At 40.4% G+C, this 14,336-nt stretch overlaps 1 protein-coding gene across 2 annotated transcripts in view; it reads left to right on the top strand.

Moving 5' to 3' along the window:
* Positions 1-14,336, top strand: part of LOC100578925 (protein Tob1) — a 103,599-nt gene that overhangs the window by 15,567 nt on the left and 73,696 nt on the right. For both annotated transcript variants that reach the window (XM_006563992.3, XM_016911501.2), the window contains exon 2: positions 8,196-8,251. The gene's annotated coding sequence lies outside the window, so the exon portion shown is untranslated. The remainder of the gene's footprint in view (positions 1-8,195; positions 8,252-14,336) is intronic.

Genomic DNA, 14,336 nt, shown 5'->3' with positions numbered 1-14,336 from the left:
CCACGAGTTTACACGAGTAAAACGCCCACCCATCAATCGTTCCCGCATCCTCTCGTTCCTCCCTGTCTGACCAGAGACTTACCAGTTCTACTAGTAGAACTCTCTCCACGCCTGTTCCCCTAATTTCAACCTCCAACTTATACCTTCTTAATTTATCCACCTGTAAATATCCATCTACATTTTTTTATACGAAATTGTGGAAAATAGAAACTTAGAATCTATAGAACAAACTCGAAAAAGATACATATATACTTTCAAACTTTCTTCTGAAAATTGCTTTCTCAACAAATTTTCCAAATTCGATTTCCAAATTAAAATTATCGCTCTCAAACTTTGTTAGATGATAATTAAAAAAAAAAAAAAAAGAATCCGATGATTAAATCGTTAGATTAGATAACCCTGTCCGTCTATCGAATGTCGGCAAATATTGCACGCGTCACGCGCGCGTGCACACGTTTTGCGTATCGGGTTTTACGCTTTACGGCTAAGTTTGTGGCGAGAGACGGCGTGTTTCGGATGGCGCCACTTGCTGCGCGCCACGGTACGGGCGGGTCCACACTAGGTCACGGGTCGATTTTCACCACGTAACGTTCCAATTCGCGCTTGATATTGATCTCAGCTTTTCCGCCCACGTTACAAACCGCCTTCCGGGGCTGGCGTGGCTCCGCGTGGCCGCGCGAGAGGGTTGAAAGCGTTCTCGCCGTCCCCAAAGGCTTGCGGGGAATTCAGAGGGCGGTCAGAAATCAGGATCCGCAGGCTTTTAGGGGCGGCGCGGACCGCTTTGACGCATTCTTAGCCGCGTGTAATGGGCCGGATCTCGGGACAGATTCCGATGTATCTTCTTCGGCTTTTCTTAATATTATTATTTTTCCGTTCTCTCTTTTTTCTTTTTTCTTTGTTCAATCGTTGAAGAAAAGGATTTTCATGGAGTATGATAATTCTTCTTTTGCTTTTTTATTATGTATTTTTAATTAGAGAAAAGAAATGTTGGTGTTTCAATTTATAATTTATTGTTAAGTTATTAATAATATATTTTTTCACTCGAAGAATGAAATTTGATATGGAAATGGAACACTTTTGCGTGGAATAGAATAAAGTGAAAATTTTAAATATTTTTCTTTTTTTTTTTTTTTTCTTTGTTCATTCATCGAGGGAAAACGTTGAAGTAATAAAAGAAAGAGGATCTTTTTATGGAGTAATATGATAATTCGTATGATTCTTCTCCTTCTTATTTTATTATATTACTTTTAATTATCGAGGAAAGAAATGTTGGTGTTTCAATTTATAGTTTATTGTCAAGTTAATAATAAAGTATTTTTTCTTCGAAAAGTGGAATTCAATGGAACTGGTGAAATACTTTTGCGTGGAATAGAACGTGGCATTACAAAGTCGTGAAGTCGTTCCCCAGTGACACTGGTTTCAGGAAAAGGACTTTGAACGTGCAGTCCTATTTTTAAAACACTCGTAACCTTACCCTTTCAGAGGGTTTGCCCGCTTTTATTCGTCGTGCGTTTCCATGGACGTGTTATATTTGCGCGGAATCAGGGAATTTCAATTTTTCCTTTCCTTCGTATTCCCGATATTTTTTTTTTTTTTTTTTTTTTTTTTTTTTACTTTGCTTGTTACATCGAGTTTTTACACTTGGATAATAATAAATAAGAATTTTTTACGTATAATTCGAAAAAAAGAAAAGAAATTTAATCCTCGTCCGAAATTCATAAAAATGTTGAAAAATGAGATGGAAAGAGATTTAATCATCTCGTTGAAAAAAAAGAAAGGGACGAGACGATAATTAATCCAAGTCCAAATATTAATATTAACGAAACAATGACTCGGCGAGGATGGAAAGTCAGGTGGAGGAGTCACACTTATTGCACGATACATACATTTTTATGACATTTCTTTCCACGATATTACGAATTACGAATAATATCAAGGTGTTGCGCAAAAATCGTCTAGGGAAATGAAAAAGGGAAATTAATCGGATTAAAAAAAAAAAAAAACATTTCGCTTACTCTCGCCCTTTCAAATTAATTAAAAACAAAAATTCGCAAAATAAAATCCCCTTTCCTCAATACGATCCCAAAAAAAATTCCAATCCTCCCTATCGACAAAACACACCCACTTCATCGACCAATCGTTCCTCTTCCCCAAACAAAACAAACTTCTTTTTCTCCTCGCCTAATTCGAATTCCCCTTTCCACGCGTCGAATCTAATTTCTCTAATTAATCCTACTCAAACATTTCTCTCTTTCTCAAAAAAGAACTCATTTTCAAACACGATTCGAAGAAACGAAACACTGGGTTTATCGCGCGCGCGCGGTCCGCCACGAATTTCAAACGCGAGAAATGGAAGAACAAAGGGCAGGTGGTGGTAAAGATAAATCCGCGAGATAGGAGGCCCACAACCCCATAGGAAACGGGCGATCAATCGTGGCGCGCGAAGTGGAGGTTCGGCCACGGCGAAGTTGCCCCGAGTTTGCCGCGAGTCAGTCACGCCCAGGGTTCGACGACCTCGCGTGGCCGAGCGATTCGAAATCGCGCGGATACGGAGCGCCACGGAATACTTCTCCGCCACGTCAACGCCGTTTAATTCGTGGCCGATCGATCGACTCCAGGGTCGCCGGTTAAAATAGCGCGCCACCCCTCTCCACTCTCTCCTCGTAGTTTTCGACGTCACCGCCGCCGTGTCCTTGAGAGAATTCAACCCCCGTCCGCGGAGGGCTAAACACCACCGTCCTTTGTATTAGCTCGCATGAAAAAAATAAAAAAATAAAAAAAGGAGAAGAAAGGTTAAAAGTATGACTAGAGAATAATTCGAGGGTTGATCGAGGATGGAGGAGGGAAGTGAAGATTTGGCTTGGATCTGGTATTTAGGAGAACATATTGTGGAGAATTTTTTCCTGTTTCGAGTGGAACAGTTTGAAAATATCAAACTTGAGAGGACGAGAAGAGTTTAAACTCCGCTTAAATGGAACGTTCGATTTTTATTCTATTATTTATTCTTTCCTATCCTCGAAATCTTGTTCCCTAGATTTTGTTTGTTTGCGACGCAAATTGGTCTGGCGCGATACACAAACACGGTTTCGCTCCCATTGTCGGGATTAAAGACTTTCATACCCTGGCAGCTTGATACAATTATTCATGGAAAGGGAAAACTCTTCCCTGTTTGCGCACGCCTTTTAATAGAGATTGACGTATCGTAAATCCACGGTAGTAACCCCGAGCTTTTAAACGGATTCCAACGGAGTTAGAGGGGAGGGAGGGGCCATTTAATCGAGTCAAGGGCGCGTGCACCGTCCCTTCGTTACACGTCTGCGAGTTTGCGCGCATTCCTACGTAAAATTCAATTATATATATCGTGATGAAAATTTCTGGTATTAAAATAATATCGAAACAGGAGGAAGAATAATTTTATTCTCACGAAAATTTACGAAAAAGGAAAAAAAATTCTATCTGCGAATCTAATCGTCTCTTTCTCTCGAGACACATCCTTCAAAGAGATCGCCGCGAAGAAACTGGCATTGTGTTCCAGCAAACGAAAGCCGGAGCAAAAGAAAATCCTGGCAATAAAAACGAAAACGATATCCCGAAAAAACAAGCCGTGTTGACTCGTTACCTCGGCGGCTATCTCCCCCCGTATCACAAAAGCAGCATCCCTTGACGGGCTAACAACCCCGAGTGCCCTCTTTTTCCACCCTCGATTCTCCACGATCGTCACGGATGCAAAAATCGAGCCGAGTTTACCCCTCCCCTTCTCGCGTCGCGTCTCGTGGAAAAAAGTCGGTCGTCGAGAGGGAATGTTTTCGGCGAGCGGATCAATACCACACCCTCCCTCCTCTCCTTCCCCCCTTCCTTTCCACCCTCCTCGTTTCGTACCCCTTTTCATCAAGAATCGTTTCGAGGAAATCTTCAGATTCTTCAAACTTTGCGCGGATCTCGTCTGTTTATTCGAAATAAATTAAGACGATCGTGAATCTTCGAGAAGTTTTTTCTTTTTGAGGATCGACGACGAGGATCCATTCGTTTCGATCGATTCGAAAACCGATTCTTTCTTCTTTTCGAAGATTTTCCCTTTTCTCGAAAAGGTGGTATTCGATGGAGGAAGAGGAGGAAGAGGAACGATGTTGGAGGAGTCGTAAAGGAGAGAGGATGAAAAGAGTGTTACGGGCGATTTCGGTCAATTTCGAGTAAACAATTTTATTCTGGAAGAGTGACGCATAAGAGGAGATGGGTATATGTAATTCTTCTGGGAAACGCTCGCTTCGTGTGACCCGTATTTTTGTCGCTGTTCTATAAATATTCTTTTTTACACGTGATGCGAAAGATTCGTGTATTTCGCTACGCTCTTATTTGAATCGCTTTATAAATTAAGAATCGGATTTACATTACAGGTATTTAAATCGTATAAGTTAAAATACGAATACGGCATAAATACGATTCCTCGATTAAAAAAAAAGAATGAAAAAGAACGAATATCCGTGAATAGAAATAGAATTGCGACGGAAAAGGAGAAATATCTTTATCGAGACGGAAATATCTATGCACGGTTCGAAAATAAGAATTCGGGACAGATGAAACGTTGCTCGGCCAACAAAAGAGCAGAAAGTGACTTTCAACCTAAAGAGGATTAGCATATCAAAGGCTCGAAGTGAAATCGTAGAAATGATGGATTCATCGACGCGCAGCTTCAATTGCGAAACGGGGTATTCGATGATGCGAAGGAAGAAGTCGCGGTTTCTCACGCGGAGGGGAAACCCTCCGTTATTTCGATCGATATTTTTCCCTTTGCGTTTGGCGCTCGGGCGAAATTTCGCTCGGTTGGCAAGCGACGATTGGACGTCCGACTCGGAATCCATTGTTCGATCGTTTCGTTGTCGTCCAACTACGATTGTGTCGAGTCACAGTGACAATGGAAACAATGGTGAACGGTTGGCGTCATCGTGCCGCGAGCGCCGACTTTCCCCGTCTTTTCGTATTCAAATTCCGGCTTCCAGAGCATCATCGTGCGTCGAATGATTTCGTCGATCAGTTACGAGCATTCATTATGTAAAGCGTTCACGCTAGACGACTTTTCGTTTCCAAACTACGGAGCCTCCATCTTAAAATCTTTTTCCGCCGATAATAAACATCAACGAACGTCCATCCGTGTGCTTACATCTTGATCACAACTTTGATCGATCTCGAATGCCTGGAATCGTCGTCACAATTGTATTAAATTGAATTAAATTTTAACTTGCACGCGAGAGAAGATTTCGAAGATAAATTTGGCTCGATTTGAATCGGAATTGGGAGTTTTACGATCGTTTCGAGGATCTAGCGGCCATTTTCCAATAAAGCGCGCGCGATTCGAAATTGCGTCGCGTTTAATAAACGCTTTTAATACGTTGCACGGTGTGCGCTGCGGGAAATGAGATTGCCGATACGTGCAAACGAATATTTATTAAACGTAAAATTCATAAACCGTTTACTATGTTTTTCGACAAAGGGCGAGAGACGTACGGTTAAAATAAAGGGCTTAACGCGTGTGTGGGTTTTGGAAAAATTTCAGATTTCGCGATATTTATGTTGGTTTCAAGGAAGTTTCGTAAAATTTGAATATTCTTGCTTTTGTGCGTTTATTCAACGAGTTTCTCTTTGGCTTGAATCGGTGGCAAAAAATTTCTCCTTTCTTGAAAGCGATTCATCGTGTTTTTCTTCTCTTTGAAGCAACTTTGCGCCGAATACAACTTTCCATTCCCGCTCCCGTTTGCGCTCAACTTTGCGAGATTTCCCTCTTCAGAAAATTCTTTAAACTTCTTTACGTTTCGGATCAACGTTTTCCTTTTTGCAACAGTCAACTTTTTCCTCTTCAAATCTCGCGTTGAGGAAAAAAAATTATTTCAACCATCTTCTCCCACGTGTTTCCAAAAATTTCATCACCACCGATTTAAAAATATTCCAAAGAAAACCTCAAATACGACGTAACAACTTCTGAACCATCCTAACACTTTACCGAAAAGAAAAGATTTTCTTCTATCCTCTCCCAACCAAAATAAAAAAGAAAAAAAAGACCAAACGTATCCAAGGATAGAGAAATCAATCCCGATCGAAAATTACGATACATTACTGGAAAGCTCGAAATCGGCGCCATTTCGATAGAATTTCTCCTTCATCGGCGGATCCAATTACCATCCCCCTCCGCCCCCTGTAGTAGTAATCTCCTTTTTTCCTCGAACCGGTTCCAATCAAGTTCAAACCAGTACCCTTAATCCCATTCAGCAGAGGAATCCTCGAGGAACAGGATCTCTCCCTCTCCCCGTTCCCCCCGTTGCACGCCGATTCCGCGTGTAACACGATCCCCCTCCCCCTCCTCCCTCTTCTCCCAATTACTCGCAATATTTCGGCGCGCGATCGCAACACTCCATAATTGGTGACAGGGAACGAGTTCGCACGTCTTCCGAGAACTTTTATTACCGCGCCTGCTATTTCTGATGCTCGGTCGCGCGCGATCGCAGCCGACGTCGAATTGCACGCGCCCAATTGCACTCCACACCTTTTTCTCCTTTCTCTCTCTTTTTTTTTCTTTCTTATTATTTTTGCCTACTCCTTCCTTCCTTCCTTCTTTCATCCAACAAGTTATCACGGTTTAAAAATTGAATCGGGTCGCGTTGACTCACGCAATTCGCAACCGGCTCTCGTAATCGAAACTGGAATTGGCCATTTCGAGTGAATTGCGTTAATAATAATAATAATAATAATAGTGTTTTTCTTGACGAATATCCACGCGGTGTATGGCGGAAATCGTGGAGGAGGCGTCCACGTGTATTTTTCAAACGAGTTAATGGATCGCCCCGCGGGCAAATGGATTGCATTCGAGGAAGAGGTAATGGAGTCTTCTTGGGGTTTAGAGCTTGGTTTTTACGACTTGCGGGGGGAGGGAGCCAGGTTTCTTTTTTTAATTTGTCGGATAGGAGCGAGCGCGTAAATCAAACGAAGACCCGAAAGCGATTTTTTTTCTCCTCTTTCTTTAAAGTAGCTCGGATGATTGGTTCTAATCGCTCGTTCGCGGTTCATTAGGATCCTCTTGTTGATTATTTGAGTGAACGTTAGACTGTTTTGAATTCTTTTTTTTTTTTACGAAACTTTGAATATAACGTTGATATATTCGACGGAAGAATAAATGGCTTTTGAAATATTTTGATATAGGTTGTGAAAATAAAGAGAAAAATACACGAGATGATGTCGGAAAACCGACCTCTACATCGTGGTCAATCGTTCCACGACGTGATACAAACATTCATGACCGACATACGCGAAACTCACGCACAGTCGTTCGAACTTTGACCCGTGAACTTCGTTAATAACGTAGCGCAGCACTCGAGTCAGGGTCAACATTACATTAGCGTGCACTTCCGTTAATTTTTCTTGAGTTAATTCGACGATAAACAACGATGGATGAATCTTTAATGTTTATTTTGATAATACTTCTTTGTATTTCATTGATCAGGATGATTATAGAAATTTTCCTTTCCACGCATAATTTGATTAACCACTGTTGAAAGTTGAAATAAAAATAAGATTAGATATTCGAGCTTGGAATTAGAGTCTTTGTTTGCCAACTTGATCCAATTTCTACTTTCTAAATAGATTCTTACCGAATTCCACTCGCCGATTGTCCACAACGCTCGTCCACAACGCGGGTCGAGTCGTGAAAGTGAAGCAGCTATTCGTAAAAAGAAAAAAGAAGACCCGTTGTCGTTTTAAGCGAGAGAGTGCGCTAATTAGTATTTTGCCGATCCATCGATTCTCGATTTCCTCGATGCGAAACGAGAGTCGAAACACCTACAACCGTGTCGAATCGATTTCGCGCTTCCACGATCGCCATTCTCACTTGTCAATCCATTGCGTTTAGTGAAAGTATATATTCAGATCGGATCGTTTCGTCCGATCGATTCTAATCCACATCGTAATATCGTTATTTGCTGTACTTTTTTTTAAATAAAAAAATTTCCATCCTTCTTTCTCTCCATTCTTTCCAGAGATTCTATTTCCTCCTTGTCGATGAAGTATATTTGAAATGAATTTCAATGTTAGTTTTCATAAAAAATTTTCAGTTATGAAATCTTGTAAAATCTTCTCGACAAATTCTTCTTAAATATCATTTTCTCATCGGCTAATCCAACCGATCTAACGATGTCTCTTTTCATTTCCAGATCGGGGAACGAGGCGCGATTCGAGGCAGCGACCGATCACGACAAAACCGCGCAAGGTAACGCAGCTTTCACTTTATTCGTCTCGCCTTTTGGCCGATCTCAAATCCTCTTAAATTTATTTAGAAAATAAGAAATGTAACCAACACGTCCAAGTATCGAAAAAAATTATAAACGAAACGAAAAGAGTAATTTCAATCTTCGAGAAACGCACAAATTTCGATTCACAACGACGAGGAAACGAAGAGAAAGGAAAATCGATTTCGAAAAAGAAGAAACAATAACAGTTTTCGGCTCCCGTTACATCATAATCGCCAGCGTAATATCATTGACTCATTTCCGGCCGATTTAAGTTTAATATTCCGACTATGACGCACGCGTCCACGTCCCATGGTTAAATGCGTTCGATAAATATTCGAAGGCCGAGAAAGTTAATTCGTCCAATTTAATAGACGGCCCCCCATCGCGATAAATAATATCGAAACGAATTCGAGTTTGATCGACGAAACCATCCCGATGGATCCAAAGTATTCGTCCATCTTTTCGTCCTGGAAACAGGGGATGATTCAAAGGAAAGCGGTGGGGGAAAAAGAACAGAGAGATAGATAACGGTGATAACGAATTATCGTCCAATGGAAATTGATAAAACGCGAGGAAATATCGCAATATGACCCCGTTTTTTTCCAACCGCCTTTTGACCGATCGTCGATAAATTATTTTCGACGCGCTTACCTCCGATCAAAGTGATAAATTAATCCCATGGATTCGCGGATATTATTAACGATGACTACGCTGAATAATGCGTAATTCGATTTTTCGATACGTCGAATGGAAATCGGTCGATCGATCGTAAGAAGAAAGTTTCGCGAAGTTTCCAAGAGATCGAATTATCGCGTTTCAATCGGATATTTCTGGACCACTGTTATGCTAATTGCGCGGTTTTTGAAATTTGACTGGCCGCCAGATATAATACTCGCTGTTATATCGTTTAATCGCGATGTTTACGCGAAATTGCGCTTTCTAGATCTGCCGATATTTTCGTGCGTGTTAGCCAGTCGCGTTAAACAAACAGCAATGCAATAAAAGTTTCGCCGCTTCGGTTGAATGGACGCCAAATCGGTTTGTCATCGCTTCCCCGAATTGTTGTCGAATTGTGTACGAGAGAATTCATCGCGGGGGATTCTCGTCGTTTCCCAATTTTTCCCCATCGAGCCGCGCGAAATTACGGTAGAAAAATATTCGTCGCTCGAGAATTCGAACTTTTTTCAACTTTTCCGTTAAAAAAATCGGATACCTGTTCGATTTATTCGCGAAAAGAAACGATCGAAAATATTTTCTGGAAGCTAAAAAAATTGGATACCTGTTTGATTTATTCGCGAAAAGAAACGATCGAAAATATCCAAAAGGAAAGCGCGTCGATTCCCAGAAAATTTTCCAATTTCCGCTCGTAATAAAGGATAAACGCGTGCCAGTTGATTTGGAGGCGAAACGCGCGCCTCTTTATCTGTCGTCGTTGTCACGTCTTAGGCCGTCGCCTCTCGGCGTTGCTCGAAACTCCGAGGGCGTACGTGTGTCGTAACGAGAGGGGCATTCACGGTACATCGGGAAGAACGACCTTGCTACATTATTAGACACCGGCGCGCGGCGTTAGTTAGAACAAAAGCGGTGCTCGCATGCCTCTTTCCCCGTCCTTAGAATATCGCTCGTTCGAGGGTTGAAAAGTTTCAAAAAAAGAAGAGGAACAAATTATTCTCGAGAATATTTTTCTTCGAAAATAGCGCAACAACGATCGTCGAGATTTGCATTTTTTAGAATTCTATTCTACGATTTTACAGAGGGTAATAATTTTCTTTTTTTCTTTCCTTTTTTTTTTTTTTGCGATTAAAGTTAATTTTGGTACTGCTACGTTTTTAATATTGCGAACAGCTGCGAGGATCTAAATCCACAAATCCGGTGTACAGGAATACGTACGAACGTATTTTAGATCGTGATCTGTGCAATCTGTTGAAATTATATTTGAAATGACTGTCGCATCGTGATATACAACTGTCTGACTGACACGAATAACTAACTTTCTGAATTTCTATATATATATATATATATATATATATAGAATATATATATATATATATATATATATATATATATATATATATATATATATATATATCGTCGGAACGAATCATTTTTTAGCTTTAGGAAAACGGAGAGAGGAGGAGAAACGCCAGGGAGGGTTTCAATTTTTTTAAGGCCGTAGCTTAATCGCCACGGTCAAATGAATTTATAAGCAAGAATTCGTAAGAGGTAATTAGCAATTTCAAACATTACGACGAAGGATAATAACGTAATAATAATAAAATGTCACCGCCCATTACGAAATGAAACTCGAAGCGAATGAAAAAGTGGCACATGTACGCGTTTATATTTATAACGGGATAAAAAAATGAAACTTTCTAAACACGCTGCATACATCGAAAATTGAATTTCAATCCCGACGACGATAATAATACGATCGATAAGCTTGATTCGAGAGATTGAACTTATTTTTCCCCTTATTTTATTTTTTACAAAACAATATTGCTTTTTATTATAATTTATTATTTCGTTAAAAAATGTACATAAAACATACGTGATATAACTTAAAATAAAATGGAAAAAAAAATTAATAAAACGAAAAACAAAATTACAGTTTCTCGAATACGAACTATATATAACATTAAAGGTATACAATTAAAAATATACCAGTTTTATTTATTACATTTGAATATGATGACTCGAGATTGGACAATTTGTATTACAAATTGACAAGAGATCTATCGAATCTGTTCTATTGAAAAGAAGATAAAAAAGAAAACAAACAAACAAACATAAAAATAAAGCTTAAGTAATTGGCGTGGACAACGCAACAATCGTCGCGGCAAGGGGACGGATCAAACGCGTCATCGGCTCGCAAGAAACCAAGAAAAATCGAGGGAAAAAAATACACTCGAATACACGCTCGAGGCACACACGGATTGATCCGGCGCAATGCGGTAACCCGAGTCGAAAGTTTGCTATTTTTTTCCCCCCCTCCCTCCCTTCATTCGTACGCGGCCAACCACAATATTAGCAGCCGCGTTTGACTCATCGCGGCGATTTCCTGCGAGCCTTCGTTGCTGCACGTTTTTCCCCTCCCCTCCGCCAATTTTTCCCTGCCTTAACAAGCCTCTCGACAAGCGAAATTGGTTAAAGCGAAAAATACTGGATCTGGAGCCGAGCCAATCGTACTACTATTCGCAGAGCGAGTGGCATAAAATAGCTTTGTTGTTCGTCTTGAACGTCTTATCCCGAGACACTGTTTCCCGCGCGAGGAGACGATACGAATTGTTCCAGAATCGTGAATTTTCCTGGATAAATCGAATGGTCGAAAGAGTACAAAAGAGTTCGTTAGTTTGTGCGACTCTTTCAAATTTGCTATCGTTGTTCGAAAAAGAAAAAGAAATTTGAGATACTTTTGAGAGGTAAATTGGTATTTTTGATCATCTGGGATTAATATCAATTAATAATGAATGACAATTTGTAAGATGAAAGTAATAACTTTTTATTGTTTGACAATGGAGGGACAGGAGAAACGAGTTTGTAAGTATAAAATTGTATAAATTGGCGAGATCAATGATGAGTGATAATTTGTAAGATAAAAGTGTGATAACGATGTATTGTCCGTGATAATAGGGGAGACAATTTTGGATTGACAATTTCACGACCCCCTACGGCTAATTAAAAATCCATCGATAAAGATCTATCCCGGTAGAACCACGCCCTAAAAACGGCGTTTCAATGAAACTCCCTCAGTTTCCGCGGCGACTAATCAAGCTTCATCATCGATCACGGGCCAACCATCTCTCCAATCCCTGGCGAAGAAAGTTCGAGGAAGTCCAACTTGGACAAAAGAGCCTGTATATATACAGAACTCGTTCCCAAGTAATAAATCGTCGACCATCCCCGTTCGAATGTTATATCACTTGGATCTATATCATCTCTTCTCTATTCATAAGATCGTAAATAAGGTCGAGGAGGGAAGAGAGACTCGTAAGTAGACTCCGTTCATCGAATGATCGATTATTAATCCACCAACCACGCGTTATCCACGTAAAATTTCTTCCTCTTCGAGTTCCATCAATGGCGATACCATTGATAAAGAAAGAAGGAAAGAAAAAAAAGAAAAGATTCGTAGCAATCTTTCGTTCTTAATTCGATATCAAATGGCGTAAAATTTCTTGGAAGTTTACTCGGGCCACCATTGATACGATAAAATATAAGAAGGGAAAAGGACACGCGATACCCTATTCTTTATTCTTCATTCTTTAGCGAACAATCGACTTTATCCATTTTGTTCAATACAATTCCCGATGGTGAACCACCAATATGAAAACAAGATCCAAAAGAAAAAAAGATTCATAGATATCTCTGTATTTCTCTACGCGACATTGAATGACGTCGTAAAAATTTTTTCACCGGCTCTCTAGCGCCCCACTGATAAACAAGTATTCAAAGGAAAAAGAGATTCACGGTATTATTCTATTTTCTACTTTCCAATTATTATCCACGTGAAATTCCCTTATTGGAAATAGTTCGCCAATGGTGCCAATCGTTGAAAAAAACCAGGTCGAAAAGAAGAAAAATTCACGGTATCCTGTTCTCTATTCACCATCGAATAAAATTTTTTTAATTGGCTTTCCATCGATTGATAAACAAAATCCGAAGGAGAAAGGGATTCGCGGTATTCTCTACTTTCCAATTATTATCCACGTGAAATTCCCTTATTGGAAATAGTTCACCAATAACGAATCGAATGATACGATGAGAAGAAAAATTCATGGTATTCTATTCTCTGTTCGAAATTTTTCAATAGCATTGGTAAACAAAATCCAAAGGAAAAAGGGATTCACTCTATTCTATACTTCTCAATTATTATCCACGTGAAATAGTTCATCAATGATGAGAAGAAAAATTCATGATATTCTTTTCTCTATTCGATATAAAAATTTTTCACTTTCTATCAATAGTATTGGTAAACAAAATCCAAAGGAAAAAGGAATTCACTCTATTCTTTTCAATTATTATCCACGTGAAATAGTTCGTCAATGATGATGCACCGTTGATACGAAGAACAGAAGAAGAAAGGATTCGACGTGATAAAATCTCTTCACTGGCTTTCTATTCCAATAATCTATACCGATAAACAAAATCGAAAGGAGAAAAGGGATTCGCCCTATCCTCTATTTTCCATTCGTTACAATCGACGATGTTTTATAAAATTCCACATCACCAATGATATATACGCCACTGATCAAGAAGAAGATCCGAAAGAGGAAAGACTTCTTGGAATTTATCCTTTATTCCTCTCCTCAATTCGAATGGATCAACGTCGTAAAATTCCAGCGATGCGGTGCACCATCGACGCGACGAACGAGATGTTCGAAAGAGAAAGAAAGAAGAGAAAAAAGAAAGAAATGAAGATTTCGCGCTACCTTATTCCTTCTCCGTGTTATCAAACGAGCAACGCGGTTGATCGCGGGCATTAACCGTTATCCACGTCGTAAAATTGATCATAAAATCGGGCAATGGTGCGCCATCGATACGATACGAAAGTGGATACGTGGTTTACGAGGCGGTTCCGAGACGAGGAACCGGTCGTTCTTCCTCGGCCCATTCACAGCGACGCGGTCGGTCACTCGGTCGAGAGAGTGGTATTCCTGGGGTGACACACACCGCGCCGTCACCCCGACGGGGAGACGAGGCCTCCTCTATTTATAAATGTGGGTCGACGTGGCTGCGCGGCCGGCTCGTTTCGTCATTATTACGAGTCCGCGCGGAAACCGTTGTGAATCCTCCTTCCTCCTCCTCCTCCTCCTCCTCCTCCCCCTTTTCCGCCCCGTCGAGGGAGAGTGACAGATTAATCGAGATCTCTCTCTCTCTCGGTGGATCGGTAATTGGACCGATGCTTGAAATAGGCCGATCGAATGTGGGATAATCTTGGGGAACAGTTTTAGAGATCACGAATTATTATCGTGGATATTTTTTCCCCAACTTTTGACGAGGAAGGAATTGAATCGTGGATGGAACGGGAACTTGGAAGAAATGGAAAGAGATTCCTTTTTACGC

The sequence above is a fragment of the Apis mellifera genome, linkage group LG3 (assembly GCF_003254395.2).
Source record: "Apis mellifera strain DH4 linkage group LG3, Amel_HAv3.1, whole genome shotgun sequence".
Lineage (NCBI taxonomy): Eukaryota > Metazoa > Arthropoda > Insecta > Hymenoptera > Apidae > Apis > Apis mellifera.
Note: the sequence above shows the minus strand (reverse complement) of the source record. Positions and strands in the feature narration are given on the sequence as shown.